The sequence below is a fragment of the Salmo trutta genome, chromosome 2 (assembly GCF_901001165.1).
Source record: "Salmo trutta chromosome 2, fSalTru1.1, whole genome shotgun sequence".
Classification (NCBI taxonomy): Eukaryota; Metazoa; Chordata; class Actinopteri; order Salmoniformes; family Salmonidae; genus Salmo; species Salmo trutta.
In genome coordinates, this window is record NC_042958.1 from 37,098,172 (window position 1) to 37,115,164 (window position 16,993).

The window sequence follows — 16,993 nt, forward strand, 5'->3', positions numbered from 1 at the left end:
CCATGTTGAGCTACTGGAAGAACGCAACATTCATTTGGGCAGTGGCACTTCAACAGTGATATTGTCATTTATATGGCCTGCCCTACAAAACAGACAGACGTATGCTAGATCAACAGAAGAGATAGACAGAGAGAGAGACAGAGACAGAGAGAGAGACAGAGAGACACAGACAGACAGAGATAGAGAGACAGAGACATAGATACAGAGAGACACAGACACAGACATAGATACAGAGAGACAGACAGACAGAGAGAGACACAGACATAGATACAGAGACAGAGAGACACAGAGAGAGAGAGAGAGAGAGAAAGAGAGAGAGATGCAGAGAGAGAGAGACGCAGAGAGAGAGAGACGCAGAGAGAGAGAGAGAGACGCAGAGAGAGAGAAAGAGAGAAAGACGCAGAGAGAGAGAGAAAGACAGAGAGAGAGAGAAAGACAGAGAGAGAGAGAAAGACAGAGAGAGAAAGACAGAGAGAGAGAAAGACAGAGAGAGAGAGAAAGACAGAGAGAGAGACAGAAAGAGAGAGCAAGACGCAGGAGACAGAGAGAGAGAGAAAGACGCAGAGACAGAGAGAGAGACGCAGAGAGAGAGAAAGACGCAGAGAGAGAGAGAGAGAAAGACGCAGAGAGAGAGAGAAAGACGCAGAGAGAGAGAAAGACGCAGAGAGAGAGAAAGACGCAGAGAGAGAGAGAAAGACGCAGAGACAGAGAGAAAGACGCAGAGATGCAGAGAGAAAGACGCAGAGATGCAGAGAGAGAAAGACACCGAGACACAGAGACACACACAGAGACAGAAAGAGACAGAAAGAGACAGAGACAGAAAGAGACAGAGACAGAAAGAGACAGAGGCCGAGAGAGAGAAAGAGAGAGAGAGAGAGAGAGAGAGAGAGAGAGAGAGAGAGAGAGAGAGAGAGAGAGAGAGAGAGAGGTCATCTGCCTTTGGACTAAAGAGCAGAAACCTGGACTTCAAAGAAATTGGAAATACAGACATTGTCATCCTTCAAGAAACATGGTACAGAGGAGACGGACCCACTGGTTGCCCTCTAGGTTACAGAGAGCTGGTAGTCCCATCCACCAAACTACCAGGTGTGAAACAGGGAAGGGACTCAGGGTTATGCTAATTTGGTATGGAGCAGACCTAACTTATTCTATTAAATTAATCAAAACAGGAACATTTTACATTTGGCTAGAAATTCAAAAGGAAATGATCTTAACAGAGAAAAATGCCATCCTGTGTGCTACCGATATCCCCCCACTAAAATCCCCATACTTTAAAATCCCCATACTTTAAAGACAGCTTCTCCATCCTGGAGGTGGAAATCAATCATTTCCAGGTCCAGGGACATGGACTAGTCTGTGACGACCTAAATGCCAGAACTGGACAATAATCTGACACCCTCAGCACACAGTGGGACAAACACCTACCTGGAGGTGACAGCATTCCCTCCCCCATATGCCCCCCTAGAAACAACTACAACAACATAACCAACAAAAACGGGTCACAACTCCTGCAGCTCTGTCGGACACTGGGTATGTACATAGTCAATGGTAGGCTTCGAGGGGACTCCTATGGTAGGTACACCAATAGCTCTTCTCTTGGCAGTAGTACTGTAGACTACCACTGACCTCAACCCAGAGTCTCTTAGAGCGTTCACAGTCAGTCCACTGACACCCCTATCAGATCACAGCAAAATCACACTCTACTTGGAACAGAGCTATACTCAATCATGAGGCATCAAAGCCAAAAGAACTGAATAATATTAAGAAATGCTGTAGATGTAGTGTGGAAACCTACCAAAAAACTTAGGCAACAACAAATTCAATCCCTATTAGACAACTTCCTGGACAAAACGTTCCACTGTAATAGTGAAGGTGTAAACTTGGCAGTAGAAAATCTAAACAGCATATTTGACCTCAGCTTCCCTATCAAATAAAAAAAATCTAACAGAAAACCGAAGAAAGTTAACAACAATGACAAATGGTTTGATGGAGAATGCAAAACAACTATGAAAGAAATTGAGAAACCTGTCCAACCCAAAACATAGAGACCCAGAAAACCTGAGTCTACACCTTCACTATGGTGAATCACTAAAACAATACAGAAATACATGACGGAAAAAGAAGGAACAGCATGTCAGAAATCAGCTCAATGTAATTGAAGAATCCATAGACTCTAACCACTTCTGGGGAAATTGGAAAACACTAAACAAACAACAACATGAAGAGGTATCTATCCAAAACGGAGATGTATGGGTAAACCACTACTCCAATCTTTTTGGCCCTATAACAAAGAACAAACAGCAAAAACATATACATGATCAAATACAAATCTTAGAATCAACTATTAAAGACTACCAGAAGACACTGGATTCTCCAATTACATTGAATGAACTACAGGACAAAATACAAACCCTCCAACCCAAAAAGGCCTGTGGGGTTGATGGTATCCTCAATGAAATGATGAAATATACAGACAACAAATTCCAATTGGCTATAATTAAACTCTTCAACATCATCATTAGCTTTAGCATATTCCCCAATATTTGGAACCAAGGACTGATCACCCCAAGGACTGATCACCCCAATCCACAAAAGTGACCCCAATAACTACTGTGGGATATGCGTCAACAGCAACCTTGGGAAAATCCTCTGCATTTTCATGAGCAGCAGAATCGTACATTTCCTCAATGAAAACAATGTACTAAGCAAATGTCAAATTGGCTTTTTCACAAATTACTGTACAACAGACCACGTATTCACCCTGCACACCCTAACTAACAAACAAACAAACCAAAACAAAGGCAAAGTTTTTGTTGATTTCAAAAAAGCCTTTGACTCAATTTGGCATGAGGGTCTGCTATACAAATTGATGGAAAGTCGTGTTGGGGAAAAAACATACAACATTATAAAATCCATGTACACAAACAACAAGTGTGCGGTTAAAATTTGCAAAAAACACATTTCTTTCCACAGGGCCGTGGGGTGAGACATGGAAGCAGCTTAAACCCCACCATCTTGAACATATATATATATATCAACGAATTGGCGAGGGCACTAGAACAGACTGCTGCACCCGGCCTCACCCTACTAGAATCTGAAGTCAAATGTCTACTGTTTGCTGATGCTCTAGTGCTTCTGTCCCTAACTAAGGAGGGCCTACAGCAGCACCTAGATCTTCTGCACAGATTCTGCCAGACCTGGGCCGAGGTAACTTCCACAAAGCTGTGAACGAGCTGAGAGACAAGGCAAGAAGGGCCTCCTATGCCATCAAAAGGAACATCAAATCCGACATACCAATTAGAATCTGGCAAAAAAATACTTGAATCAGCTATAGAACCCATTGTCCTTTATGGTTGTGAGGTCTGGGGTCCACTCACCAACCAAGAATTCACAACACTAAATTGAGACTCTGCATGCAGAAATCTGCAAAAATATCCTCCGTGTACAACGTAAAACACCAAATAATGCATGCAGAGCAGAGTTAGGCCGATACCTGCTAATTATCAAAATCCAGAAAAGAACGATTACATTTTACAACCACCTAAAAGGAAGCGATTCCCAAACCTTCCATAACAAAGCCATCACCTACAGAGAGATGAACCTGGAGAAGAGCCCCCTAAGCAAGCTGGTCCTGGGGCTCAGTTCACAAACACAAACAGACCCCACAGAACCCCAGGACAGCAACACACAATTAGACCCAACCAAATTATGAGAAAACAAAAAGATAAGTACTTTACACATTGGAAATAATTAACAAAAAAAACTGAGCAAACTACAATGCTACTTGGCCCTAAACAGAGAGTACACAGTGGCAAAATACCTGACCACTGTGACTGACCCAAACTTAAGGAAAGCTTTGACTATGTACAGACTCCGTGAGCATAGCCTTGCTATTGAGAAAGGCCGCCGTAGGCAGACCTGGCTCTCAAGTGAAGACAGGCAATGTGCACACTGCCCACAAAATGAGGTGGAAAGTGAGCTGTACTTCCTAACCTCCTGCCAAATGTATGACAATATTAGAGACACATATTTCCCTCAGATTACACAGATCCACAAAGAATTCGAAAACAAACCCAATTTTGATAAACTCCCATATCTACTGGGTGAAATACCACAGTGTGCCATCACAGCAGCAAGATTTGTGACCTGTTGCCTCAAGAAAAGGGCAACCAGTGAGGAACAAACACCACTGTAAACACAACCCATATTTATGTTTATTTATTTTCCCTTTTGTACTTTCACTATTTGCACATCGTTACAACAATAATATGACATTTGAAATGTCTTTATTCTTTTAGAACTTCTGTTAGTGTAATGTTTCCTGTTAATTTGTATTGTTTATTTCACTTTTGTTTATTATCTACTTCACTTGCTTTGGCAATGTTAACATATGTTTCCCATGCCAATAAAGCAGAGAGATACAGAGAGAGTCAGAGAGAGTCAGAGAGAGTCAGAGAGACACAGAAACAGATACACAGAGACAGACAGAGAAAGACAGAGAGAGAGAGAGACAGAGAGACAGTGAGACACAGAGAGAGACAGAGACACACAGAGAGAGACACACAAAGACAGACGGAGACACTGAGACACAGAGAGACACAGACAGAGAGACACAGACAGAGAGAGACAGAGAGACCGAGAGAGAGAGAGCAGCTGGAGTGATGCTCAGGGGAACGGAGGTTGCCGAGGTAAAAAGCATGTCAACCCTTCAGAAACATAAATAATTAGGGATGCACGATATAAATCGGTAAGCATATCGGAATCGGACGATATTAGCTAAAAATACCAACATCAGCTCTATGTAAAGTTTAACGTCGATGTGCAAAACCGATGTCAAAGCTGACGTGCATACCTATATAACGTAGATAGATGACGTAATGACGCCACGAAAAATACAGAGCTGCTGCTATTATTTCCCGAGGAGGGGAGAAAGTGAAATCTTTCATTACAACTAACCTAATTACTCATTAGAAAGTGCATCACCCCCAGACGTTCAGCGACTATTTAGAACAAAAGCAGAAAAAAAACTAAGCACACACTTCAAACAACTAAACAAGTTCAAGTGGAGCAGTCATTTGAAAGAGTAAGAACATTTCAGCGAGACAACTCAAAGGCGAAATCCATTAAAGCCAAGATACTTCAATGAAGACAAGAAACAGGGTTTACGTGAAATGTTACAGACGCAGCTGGACAAGATGGAAACGGACACAGTGATCAGTGCGCACCGTGGAAGAGGACCCACAACAGAAGAGGCCAAGGACAGACAGAGCTGGAAGTTCACTGCTTGACATGTATGATGAAATCCTGGTTGAGAATGAAACGACTGAACAAATTAACAACAAAACAGCACAGCAAGTAAGTGAAAGAAATAGGTTTCAATTATGTTTTACCTGTAATGAGGACATACGTAAATGCCAACAAAATACATTTTTGGTCAGGGTGTGTGTGTTTCAACTATTTAACTGTAGTAGAATGCTTTAAAAGCTTTAAATATCGGTATCGGATTTTTTGGAAAGGAAAATATTGGATATCTGTATCGCCAAAAATGTGATACCGGTGCATCCCTATAAATAACAGAGCAGTCAGTGGAGAAAATAGGGTCTTTGGCTGACACATCAAACCACTCTGCATGTGACTCACCACAGACCGTTATCATCTTCCTTTACCTATGCATGGAGATGTGGGGCCATATGTTTGCAGAAAAAAAGTTAGTTATATTTTTTCCATGGAAAATGCCTTCAGGTACTGTTCTCATCAAATAAAAAATATATATAATCTACTTCATCAAGACAATCCACAAGTCTGCGTTGAATAAATATTTGCTATGTTGTAGTGTTGTCTACAATGCTTCCAAAAGATTCCAAGGCCAAAGAGCCGTAATCGACAGACACTGCTGAACTACACTGAGCAAGTAAAATAGGCCTAAACCATGAGCCAGAAAGCAAAGCTACAATACTAGACAGTGAGAAAGCATGTTAAACATATTCATAAACCTATTTGTATAAACTATTCAAATGCACAACCCATCATATCTCAAGATCTTTAAACGTAGGTTATACCTTATATTCTCTATCACCACCTGGTGGCACTATTGCCTAGTTGTATTGTTTGTATAAAAAGCTTTACCTCAGGATATGTCACATCACCTTTTACGCCTTGATCAGACCGACAGCATCATTGCGTTTTGGTATACCAGAAGTACATTAATTTTCATTGGAATGCTGCGTTTACCTTGCAGCATTGAGTTGCAGAGGCTGTTGCAGTGTGTTCTGTGTTGTGCATATTGTTGGACAAAAGGTGAATGTTGAACTTTGTTGGACACATATCCACTAAAAATGTTGGACTACATAATAAAAAAGTTTGACTGCAGAATTTATTAACCAGCATTGATGCAATGACGCTGTTGGTCTGATTGAGGTGTAACGTTGCGCCGAAAGTCATGTATTTCAAAATGGGGACATCCACAATGGACTGGAATCACAACACGCCCCCTTGAAGGCTCCGTTGTGAGACGGACACCGCATACTTTAAAATTTTCAAACTTTGTGTCTTCTTCAGCCCAGCCAGAGTCTGTCAAAGAACAGGAAGTTACCAAACCACAGAAAAATATGAAAATATGTAGTTTTCGGTGATGGCTTTATGGGATATTAAACAACTACCCAATTACCCATTCCAAATGCACATTGGCTGTTAAGCCAATAATATTATATGACTGTTGCCTCCTGTTTAAATGTATTGTGATGGTAATTAAGTTTGTTTTTGATGATAATTATTAGGTGGAGTTGCTAGCTAGTTGTATCTTCAACCTAGCCTTGCTTTTAGCTAGCTAGCTGCTCTGTAGTGCAAGCTAGATTGACTTGCTTTATAGTTAGAGAAAAAAGTTAAGAAACTAAACAAAACATGTTTTATTATCACCTGAAACAATATATTTAGCCTGTCTTGAATGAAAAAGTCACATTTTGCAATCTCAAAAAACAAATGCGATCTCTGACGAGAGAAAGGCTCTTCTCCATTTTGCGTTACAAACACAAGACTTGTCCAAAGACAGCATGAAGATAGGCAGTGGTGTAAAGTACATAAGTAAAAAATACTCTAAAGTACTACTTAAGTATTTTGTTGGGGTATCTGTACTTTACTATTATTATTTGACAACTTTTACTTTTACTCCACCACATTTCTAAAGAAAATAATGTACTTTTTACTCAATACATTTTCCCTGCCACCCGAAAATACTTGTTACATTTTGAATGCTTAGCAGGACAGGCAAATGGTCCAATTAATGCACTTATCTGGAGAAACATCCCTGCTTATCCCTACTGCCTCTGATCTGGCGGACTCACTAAACACAAATGCTTTGTGCAGAAAATTGTGCATTCTGGTTTGTTAAATATAAGGAATTTAATTTTTTTTTTACTTTTACTTTTGATACTTAACTATATTTCAGCAATTACATTTACTTTTGATACTTAAGTATATTTAAAACCAAATACTTTGAGACTTTTACTCAAGTAGAATTTTACTGGTTGACTTTCACTTGAGTCATTTTCTATTAAAAGGTATCTTTACTTTTACTCAAGTATGACAATTGAGTACTTTTTCCATCACTGAAGATAGACGAAAACTGCTTCTCCAATAGAAATCCCTTATCACACCTGTAGGCGATGTCATGGCGAAGGTTGACTAGCTAAGCTCATGCGTAGAAATACGTCATCGGGTCTAATGTCATCTCACGCCGAACTGCGCATGTGCAGTCCATCAAATCAAAGGCACTCCTTTGATATGAAGTTGTTTTGGAAGAAAATGAAAATGTCAGTTTGTCACTTTCACAAGGTTGGAGTAATAACATGTTCAACTACTTAAGACACTGGCTCAAATCTAGACTGTGCCTTTCGATTTTGAGAAATATAACAACTAAGGAAGAACTTTTCACTTCTCTCATTGACTTCTCATACCCCAAACCCCGTCCTCGTCTGTTTCGCAAGCGTTCCTGGAAGTATTTCGATGTTGCACCTCGAAAATTGTGTGGTAATACCAGTGAAATGGAATTGAAAGTATATTTTCTTTCATTTCTCTTTTTTTACTCAAAATATATGTCACTAAAACACAACTCAAGCCAATTTCATGGTACTGACCGTGTTCTACAATATACTGTATGTGTGTGTGTATATATATATATATATATATATATATATATATATATATATATATATATATATATATATATATATATATATATATATATATATATATATATATATATATATATATATATATATATATATATATATATATATATTTTTTTTTTTTTTTTTTTTTAATGGTTTGCAATGTAAAATGTCTTAGATATGTTTTATTAACAATAAAACACTTCAATTAAAACAAAACTGTGTCATTATCTGACACTTTTAAGTGTTTTTCTTGGTGGTTAAGGGCGTCATAGAATGACCCACCACACAGAACATTTTAAATGAAATTTGCTTATTAAATCCTAGACTGCTTGCCTTGGATTGTCTGTAGCTTTATCAGACAGACAGGTAGGAAGCTTTGGTGAGTGGGTGAGGTGGGCAGGTGACGTCACAGCGTCCTATGACACCTCTGATTAGGCCCAAGAATGACAGCTCCGCCACTGCGCCATCGTAACGGTCTCCAAGGAGACTAGAGGGAAAATATAAAAAGGGGTGGGAAAATGCCACATGCAGGAATACTTAAAGACAGGAGTGATGTGTCATAGACACCCATTTCTAATGCTGACTGTACCAGTGTCTCTGAGCTGTGGAAGATTCTAGGCTTAGATGTGGCTAGAGCTTGTTGTGTAGGTGAGGAAACAAGGAAACAACAGTGAAATCCTCCATCTGGATACAGCCAGATTCGGACACAACAGAGATATAAGCCTCCAAATCAGAACACCTTGCCTTAAATATAAAATACTGAATGTGTAACGGGTCAGGAACCTAGTGAAAGTGTTGCTTCCATCCCTCTCCTTGCCAACCTGAGCTTGAACCAGGGAGCCTTTGAACACATTGACAACTGTCACCCACAAAAGCAGAATTATCTGTCACTCCACAAAAGCCGCGACAACTACAAAAGCTGTAACAACTACTTTGTCTCAGAGCGGGTGACGTCACCAACTGAGCACTACTAGAGCACAACAAGCTAGTCATTTCACATCGACTAGACTAGCATGACAAAAATAAACAGTTTAATCACAAATGTTCAGACAGAAACCCGGCCAAACTGTATCTATTAATCAGACAGAAAAACATTGAGACCTAAGCCCCCTGGACTAAGCTCTTGTTTGTGGTCGAGAACACGTTCAAACACTTGGCTGTCAGCTTCACTTCTATGAGGTCAGACAATCACCGGTGACCCTGTGACGACCCTAGTTAGATAAGTAGCCTGCCTTGGAGAATAGAGCAGGAAATTGAGGCACTCGCATTACTCAGACCCTTTCCATGGCCCACAATACACTTCATTTCCGTACCAGCATCACACAAACAGCGTACACATCGTGACCCTGATGGGGAAAAAGTGCAACACAAGCATTCTTCTAGCTCCAAATAATCCCAACAGGAGCTTGAAGGAACTTAAAATGAAGAGAAAAACAATGCTTGAGAGTGACCAAAGTTCAAAAGACAATGCTTGTCTTAGAGCTGAAGTTCCACTAAGTTATTTTACACTTGAGGTATAAAGAATCAGAGAGGTATAAAGAATCAGATAGAAAGGCCTTGTAGCAGATAGCATGTTTTGCTGTGGTCTTACAGTTGAAACCTCAGGTTAGATGAGTCAGGACATGACAGCGGTAGGTGTTGATAGCTCCGGGGTGAAGCTTCCCCTAGGCACAGAACTACAGTAGAATCAGCTTCCCCCTCCCCCAATCCTAATGTTAACCATTAGTGTTGAAAATGCTAAACTGACCCAAGATCAGCGTCTACAGGCAACTTTGTGCTGATACTAACCTGCAGAAGAAGCTCTGGAGATGTCAGTCAGGAGGAAGGAGGCCCAGCCTGGCAGGTGGCCAAGTTCACAGTCCTCCAGCGGAGGTCAGGTCCTGAAAACACAGGTTCATTGAGTCTCAAAACAGATACAATAAAGTCCATCATCTAGTTCCCATGTTCCTTCAAAATCAAAACCTTTTGGCGACAAAACTTAACCTGAACAATATTCAACGCTCGTTATTCCTCTCGGTCTACCTCTAGTCCAATCATCATGTAAGCAGGTCCAGCAATTCACGTGACCAGAACATACATTTCCAACCTCTAGGACCTTGTTTATCGACCATGCATCGCACTGACCCATAGATGTACCGAACACCTTTGACCCTAGAGGCCACATGAATACAATGTTACCAGAGGTTGAGAATTTGATGGACAGCAACTGTGGCTAGTAAGTCACAAGTGCAGGCCTTCGTGATTCTCTTGCAGAGGGAATCTTGAGGGCAACGTCGCAGCAGTCTGATAGAAACTGGGAGGCACAGCGGCCACAGCCACACACCACTTCCTATTGTGCAACACTTCCTCTCATTTAGCGTGCACTTCGGCTTTTCCACTACACTCCCTGGTCCATACCTCCTGTGAGGCTACAATCGACAGAACATCCTTAGTGTTAGTTCAACCAAGACTCGTGTTCACTGCAATCAACTCGGCCAATGGTTTGAGGTGCAAGATGGGGGGGGGGGGGGGGGGATCTATCCTCATTGTCACAACCCTAGAAATATAAATTCTAGTCCTATGGTCACAACAAACGTTTATTTTTTTTGCATAGTCACCTTTAAAGAATCACCGGTAAAGAGAACCCTCATGGCAAGATGCGCTTCAACCTGATCTTTAGTTTTTTTGTTACCATTTTGGATTTGAAAGGTTACTTGAAACAAACCACACTCCCCTTTGAGTTCTCTGGCCCTTTTCAGCTTTTCAGAACGTGGTTGAATGCAGGTTCAGTAGACTGTGAGACCATTAGGACTGGGACGCTGTACTATCCACTATCCACTAGCCTGCATACAAATAGGCTGCAAACAAATGGCCTGCCATAACGGACTAGCGGTGGTCATGCATGAATGTAATCGGACTTCTAGCTCTGAGACTTTCGCCTATAACAACCGAGCTAGTTGCTCTAAGATTGAGCTGTAGAGACAAACTGTCAACATCAAATATATCTAGGCTTTGAGATGGCTGGAAAAAAGTACCTGCATAGTACTACTCTGGTGGCTATGGGATATCAAATCTCTACTTTTCTCAGACCGCCCTTATGTTTCAATGTAGAACCTTATTACCCTTCTTCTACCATTCTTTTAACCATTTGTATCTCCATTGAAAGGGGCTGTAGGTTTATATCAAATACAAATGGACATTTTTAAGTGACATCGGTGCCAGGGCATCATATTATTAGTTACAGTATGTATCACCTACAGACAGGGACTTCAAGGATTGTTAAGGAGAATGGGTCAATTTAGCAACACCACTGGAGAGGTCTTAAACATGTCTCGAGACGTCTTCATTTATATGTCTTAAGAGGTCTCAAGACTCAAAATGGCTGGGTATGAAATTTGAACATTGGTAAGTACAAGACACAAAGTAATGTTGCATATTAGAGGAACAACAGCAGTCGCAGCTTCCCTCTCCCTCATCATGCTGAATAAGAATGATTCACTCATGAGCAGAAAGAGACGATTCTGTCAGAGTAGCAAAATGACAAAAAAGGCAAGCCAAACAATAAACATACATTATTTGTATCTTTCGTCTCTATGTATTTCATACATTTCCAAAAGGCCGAATGTACAGTATCTCACCGGATCATGCATCCGAGCGAACTAAACAGCGCCCCTCTGTCTCATTATATGTAGCGTATCTATCTGATGCTGTCTGGTCAAAAAAAAAAAAAAAAAAAAGAGTATGACATTGTTGCCGCCTGTAGCATTGAATGCAAGGGAAGCCAGCGAGCATTTGGCCTGCCTTGATAAAAAATGTATAAAATAAATAGCCAATCAGCGTTGAGCTAAACTGAGTGAGCTCAGCTGTGACTGGTCCTGGTGCCCCCCCAAAAAAGTATAAAAGGAAGCCAGTTTTGATTTGGCTTCAGACCAATCACATTAGAAGCCAAATGTCATTGACAGAAACATTTTTTACATCTCGTTGTGTCGTTGTCCTCCGTTGGCTAGCTAGCTAGCTAAAATCGTCCCTTTCCTAAATTAGACATGGGAGGTGATAGGGATTTGGACTTGTTTTACTTAATTCTCTGTTCTAGCCAAAGATTATAATGGTGATTCTGATCCAACCATTAATTCATACATCATGCCCCTGGCCTGAGAAGATGGAAGTTCAACATGTAACTAGATGTGGTATGCTAATGTTAACTAGCTTGCCTGGCGCATCGTTGCCCATGAAAGGAAGTTAAGCTAGTGAGCAAACATTTTAGCCAGGTAACCTAGGACAACAAAAACTAAAAGTGTGTACTGTATGACAGAGTCATAGACCGTTTTGGTAAGATGAAAGAGGAGGCGGCATTTGTGTTTCCCTACAAGTAGGGTGAGTCAACATATTTTTCTACTTGCATGCACACACACACAGAAATCAGTAACATGGACAGCCACATCATATTTAGCTTACGTTGATTGGACTAAATCGTTTTTGGTATCTTGTAGTTGTCACTGTACTAGACTTAGCATAAGTAATTAGATGACGTTGAAATGTTGAAGTTGAAATGGTGCTGGAATAGTGGAGGCAGCTCCTGTTTTCTTTGTGACTTGCGGTAACTCTGTGGTTCTAAATCAATAGTTGTTCAGTTGACCGAAAATGTCAGAAACATGACCTTTCTTGACCATGCTGTAGGTCATGTAACTGTTTGTTATGTGCAACATGCTTTGTGGACTTCACAGGACAGATGTTGCTCTTTGGTTCTGTAATGAAACAAATGTGTGGTTGAATTTATTCTGCCACTTTGTCTTATTGTCTCGGCCTTAAGGCCTATTCATCACGGTGTCAAGGCATATGAACTAACAGGTTCTCGAGCAAACAATGCAATTATCACAACACATAGGTTGTAATATGGCTTTCTTTTCTGGCTTGGCTTCCCCAGTAATTTTACCCACGCACCGCTACTGAAGACATGACACGTTTGTGAATTTTGTCTGTTGTATAATCAATTCTATACATTAGTTTATACTGAATTAAGTGTACATTTTAGTTAACTGTAATTTCTTCCGTTAGGTTCCTAGTGAATACAACCCTGCAGCACACACACACACACACACACACACACACACACACACACACACACACACACACACACACACACACCAGCTTGTTATGTGAATGGAGACTACTGAGGCGGCCTCAGAGCTTCAATTCTTCTCCACAGTGCCTAATTTGTTTTCATGTATTTTGTTGAATTGTCACATCCATGCATACAGATCTGCCTCAGTTTCCGTCCTTAGTTGAAATAAGCTGTGTTTTGTCCCTAGGGCTTATATAACCGGCTCTAGTTTCAATATGATCATCTTCATTCCCTCGTATAAAAGTGTGAGTCAGTTTTCCTCAGCTCTAAGCCCCATCTCACTCGCAACAAGGAACTGGAAGATGTTGCCATGGTAACAACCCATAATTAAGTTTCCATTGGAGGATTTATCCAACATGTAAAACGACGCCAGCTTGCTAAAAATATTTTTCTGAATACTCTAAAATCTCAGGATATAAAATTTACGTGGAGGAAAAAAAAAAATAATGGCAATAGGAATTATAGGAATTTAAATTCATGATCTACAGCAAACCTTTAAGTTGACCACAAAAAAGATCAAATACTTAGGATGTTTAATAAGTGAAAACAACTAAACAAATGTATGAAGATAACTTTATCCTGTTACTCAACAATATGAAAACGGATCCAACTAAATGGAACAATCTTCTTACAGGTAGAATAAATCTCTTCAGAATGGCATTGCTCCCAACGTATTGATATATACAGTGCCAGTCAAAAGTTTGGACACACCTACTCATTCAAGGGTTTTTCTTTATTTTTACTATTTTCTACATTGTAGAATAATAGTGAAGACATCAAAACTATGAAATAACACATATGGAATCATGTAGTAACCAAAAAAGTGTTAAACAAATCATCTTTGATTCTTCAAAGTACCAATCCATTGCCTTGATGACAGCTTTGCACATTCTTGGCATTTTCTCAACCAACTTCATCTGGAATGCTTTTCCAACAGTCTTGTTGAGTTCCTACATATGCTGAGCACTTGTTGGTTGCTTTTCCTTTACTCTGCGATCCAACTCATCCCAAACCATCTCAATTGGGTTGAGGTCGGGTGATTGTGGAGGCCAGGTCATCTGACGCAGCACTACATCACTCTCCTTCTTGGTCAAATAGCCCTTACACAGCCTGGAGGTGCGTTGGGTCATTGTCCTATTGAAAAACAAATGAGAGTCCCACTAAGCGCAAACCAGATAGGATGGCGTATCACTGTAGAATGTTGTGGTAGCCATGCTGGTTAAGTATGTCTTGAATTCTAAATAAATTACAGACAGTGTCACCAGTAAAGCACCCCACACCATCACTCCTCCATGCTTCACGGTGGAACCACACATGCGAAGATCATCCGTTCACCTACTCTGCATCTCACAAAGACACGGCGGTTGGAACCAATCATCTCAAATTTGGATTCATTAGGCCAAGGACAGATTTTTAACCTGTCTAATGTCCATTGCTCATGTTTCTTGGCCCAAACAAGTCTCTTCTACTTATTGGTGTTCATTAGTAGTGGTTTCTTTGCAGCAATTTGACCATGAAGGCCTGAGTCACACAGTCTCCTATGAACAGTTGATTGTGAGATGTGTCTGTTACTTGAACTCTGTGAAGCATTTATTTGGGCTGCAATTTCTGAGGCTGGTAACTCTAATGAACTTATCCTCTGCAGCAGAGGTAACTCTGGGTCTTCCTTTCCTGTGACGGTCCTCATGAGAGCCAGTTTCCTCATAGCGCTTGATGGTTTTTATGACTGCACTTGAAGAAACTTTCAAAGTTCTTGACATTTTCCGGATTGACTGACCTTCATGTCTTAAAGTAATGATGGACTGTCGTTACTCTGCTTATTTGAGCTGTTCTTTCCCTAATATGGACTTGGTCTTTTACCAAATTGGGCTATCTTCTGTATTCCACCCCTACCTTGTCACAACACAACTGATTTGCTCAAATGCATTAAGAAGGAAAGAAATTCCACAAATTAACTTTTAACAAGGCGCACTTGTTAATTGAAATTCATTCCAGGTGACCACCTCATGAAGCTGGTTGAGAGAATGCCAAGAGTGTGCAAAGCTGTCATCAAGGCAAACGGTGGCTACTTTGAAGAATGTCAAATATAAAATATATTTTGATTTGTTTAACACTTTTTTGGGTTATTACATGATTCCATATGTGTTATTTCATCGTTTTGATGTCTTCACTATTATCCTACAATGTAGAAAATAGTAAAAAAAAAAATTCAAAAAAGAAGAAAAACCCTGGAATGAGAAGGTGTCCACATTTTTGACTGGTACTGTATTTTCGGTAATACCTATCACCCCACCAAATACATCCTTTAAAAAAGTATACTTGGTCATAACAGACTTTACAAGGAAAAATACAACTCGGAATATAAAGGAAGGTTTTACATCTTCCTAAGTCTGATGGGGGTTTTAACCCTCCAGACTAGGAATGGTATCAACTCGCCACCCAAGGATTTTAATTGTTACATATAGTTAAATGCAACAGCAGGTACATATTGAAGATGTGCATGCTCATCCCCAGAATCTTTATCCAAAGGATAAAGCTAAGAACAATAACAACGTCATATTCATGAACATTATAACAATATGGAATACAATTAAATGTATTCTACAAGAATCCAATATCACTCCCTAAAAACAACCCTTTGGAACAATCCTTGGATAGTTTTTCAGAATTCACTGATAAATTGGTCCACACGGAAAAATACAGACATAGAATTAAAAAAGCCATTTTGACCCGACTAATGTAGATATTTTCACAACATTTCTATTTGAAATATTTTAGACATCAGAGCAATCTTAAGGGAATCCTATTTGAGTCAGAAAAAGATGTTCATATGATAGGAAAGATAGAAAAAAATTTAAAGTATTGGAACAAAGACTTAAAAATAAGTAATATTAGCACAAGATAGAGGGAATGTTGGAACATAACTAACGCAAGAGGACGAAAATGGGGAGAGACTAGCTGAACTTTTCCAATAAATCTTGTTTCGATGCAAAACTAATGAATACACCCAGTTCTCACATCGAGGCAAGCAACACTGAACCATGCATCATCTGTTCCGGACGTCTGTGTGATCTCGCTCTCCATAGCCGATGTGAGTAAAACCTGCAAATAGGTTAACATTCACAAGGCTGCGGGGCCAGACGGATTACCAGGACACATACTCAGAGCATGTGCTGACCTGTGAAGTGTCTTCACTGACATTTTCAAACTCCCTGACCCAGTTTGTAATATCAACATGTTTCAAGCAGACCAACATAATCCCTGTGCCCAAGAATGCCAAGGTAACCTGTCTAAATGACTATCGCCGCGTAACACACACATCTATAGCCATGAAATGCTTAGAAAGGTTGGTCATGGCTCACATCAACACCATCATCCCAGACACCCTGGACCCACTCCAATTCTCATACCGCCCCAACAGATCCACAGACGACACAATCTCTATTGCACTCTAAACTGCCCTCTCCCACCTGGACAAGAGGAACACCTACGTGAGAATGCTGTTCACTGACTAAAGCTCAGCGTTCAACACCATAGTGCCCTCCAAGCACATCACTAAACTCAGAAACCTGGGACTGAACACTTCCCTCTGACACTGGATCCTGGTCTTCCTAACGGGCCGCCCCCAGGTGGTGAGGATAGGCAACAACACATCGGCCACGCTGACCCTCAACAGAGGGGCCCCTCAGGGGTGCGTGCTTAGCTCCCTACTGTACTCCCTGTT

At 40.5% G+C, this 16,993-nt stretch overlaps 1 protein-coding gene across 4 annotated transcripts in view; it reads right to left on the reverse strand.

Moving 5' to 3' along the window:
* The window catches only part of LOC115154734 (protein FAM49B), a 69,171-nt gene that overhangs the window by 37,696 nt on the left and 14,482 nt on the right, over window positions 1–16,993 (reverse strand). For 2 of the 4 annotated variants that reach the window (XM_029701268.1, XM_029701258.1), the window contains exon 2: window positions 9,957–10,048. The gene's annotated coding sequence lies outside the window, so the exon portion shown is untranslated. Of the gene's footprint in view, window positions 1–9,759; window positions 9,845–9,956; window positions 10,049–16,993 lie in introns of those variants that run through there. The other 2 variants (XM_029701276.1, XM_029701285.1) reach the window with 2 other exon arrangements.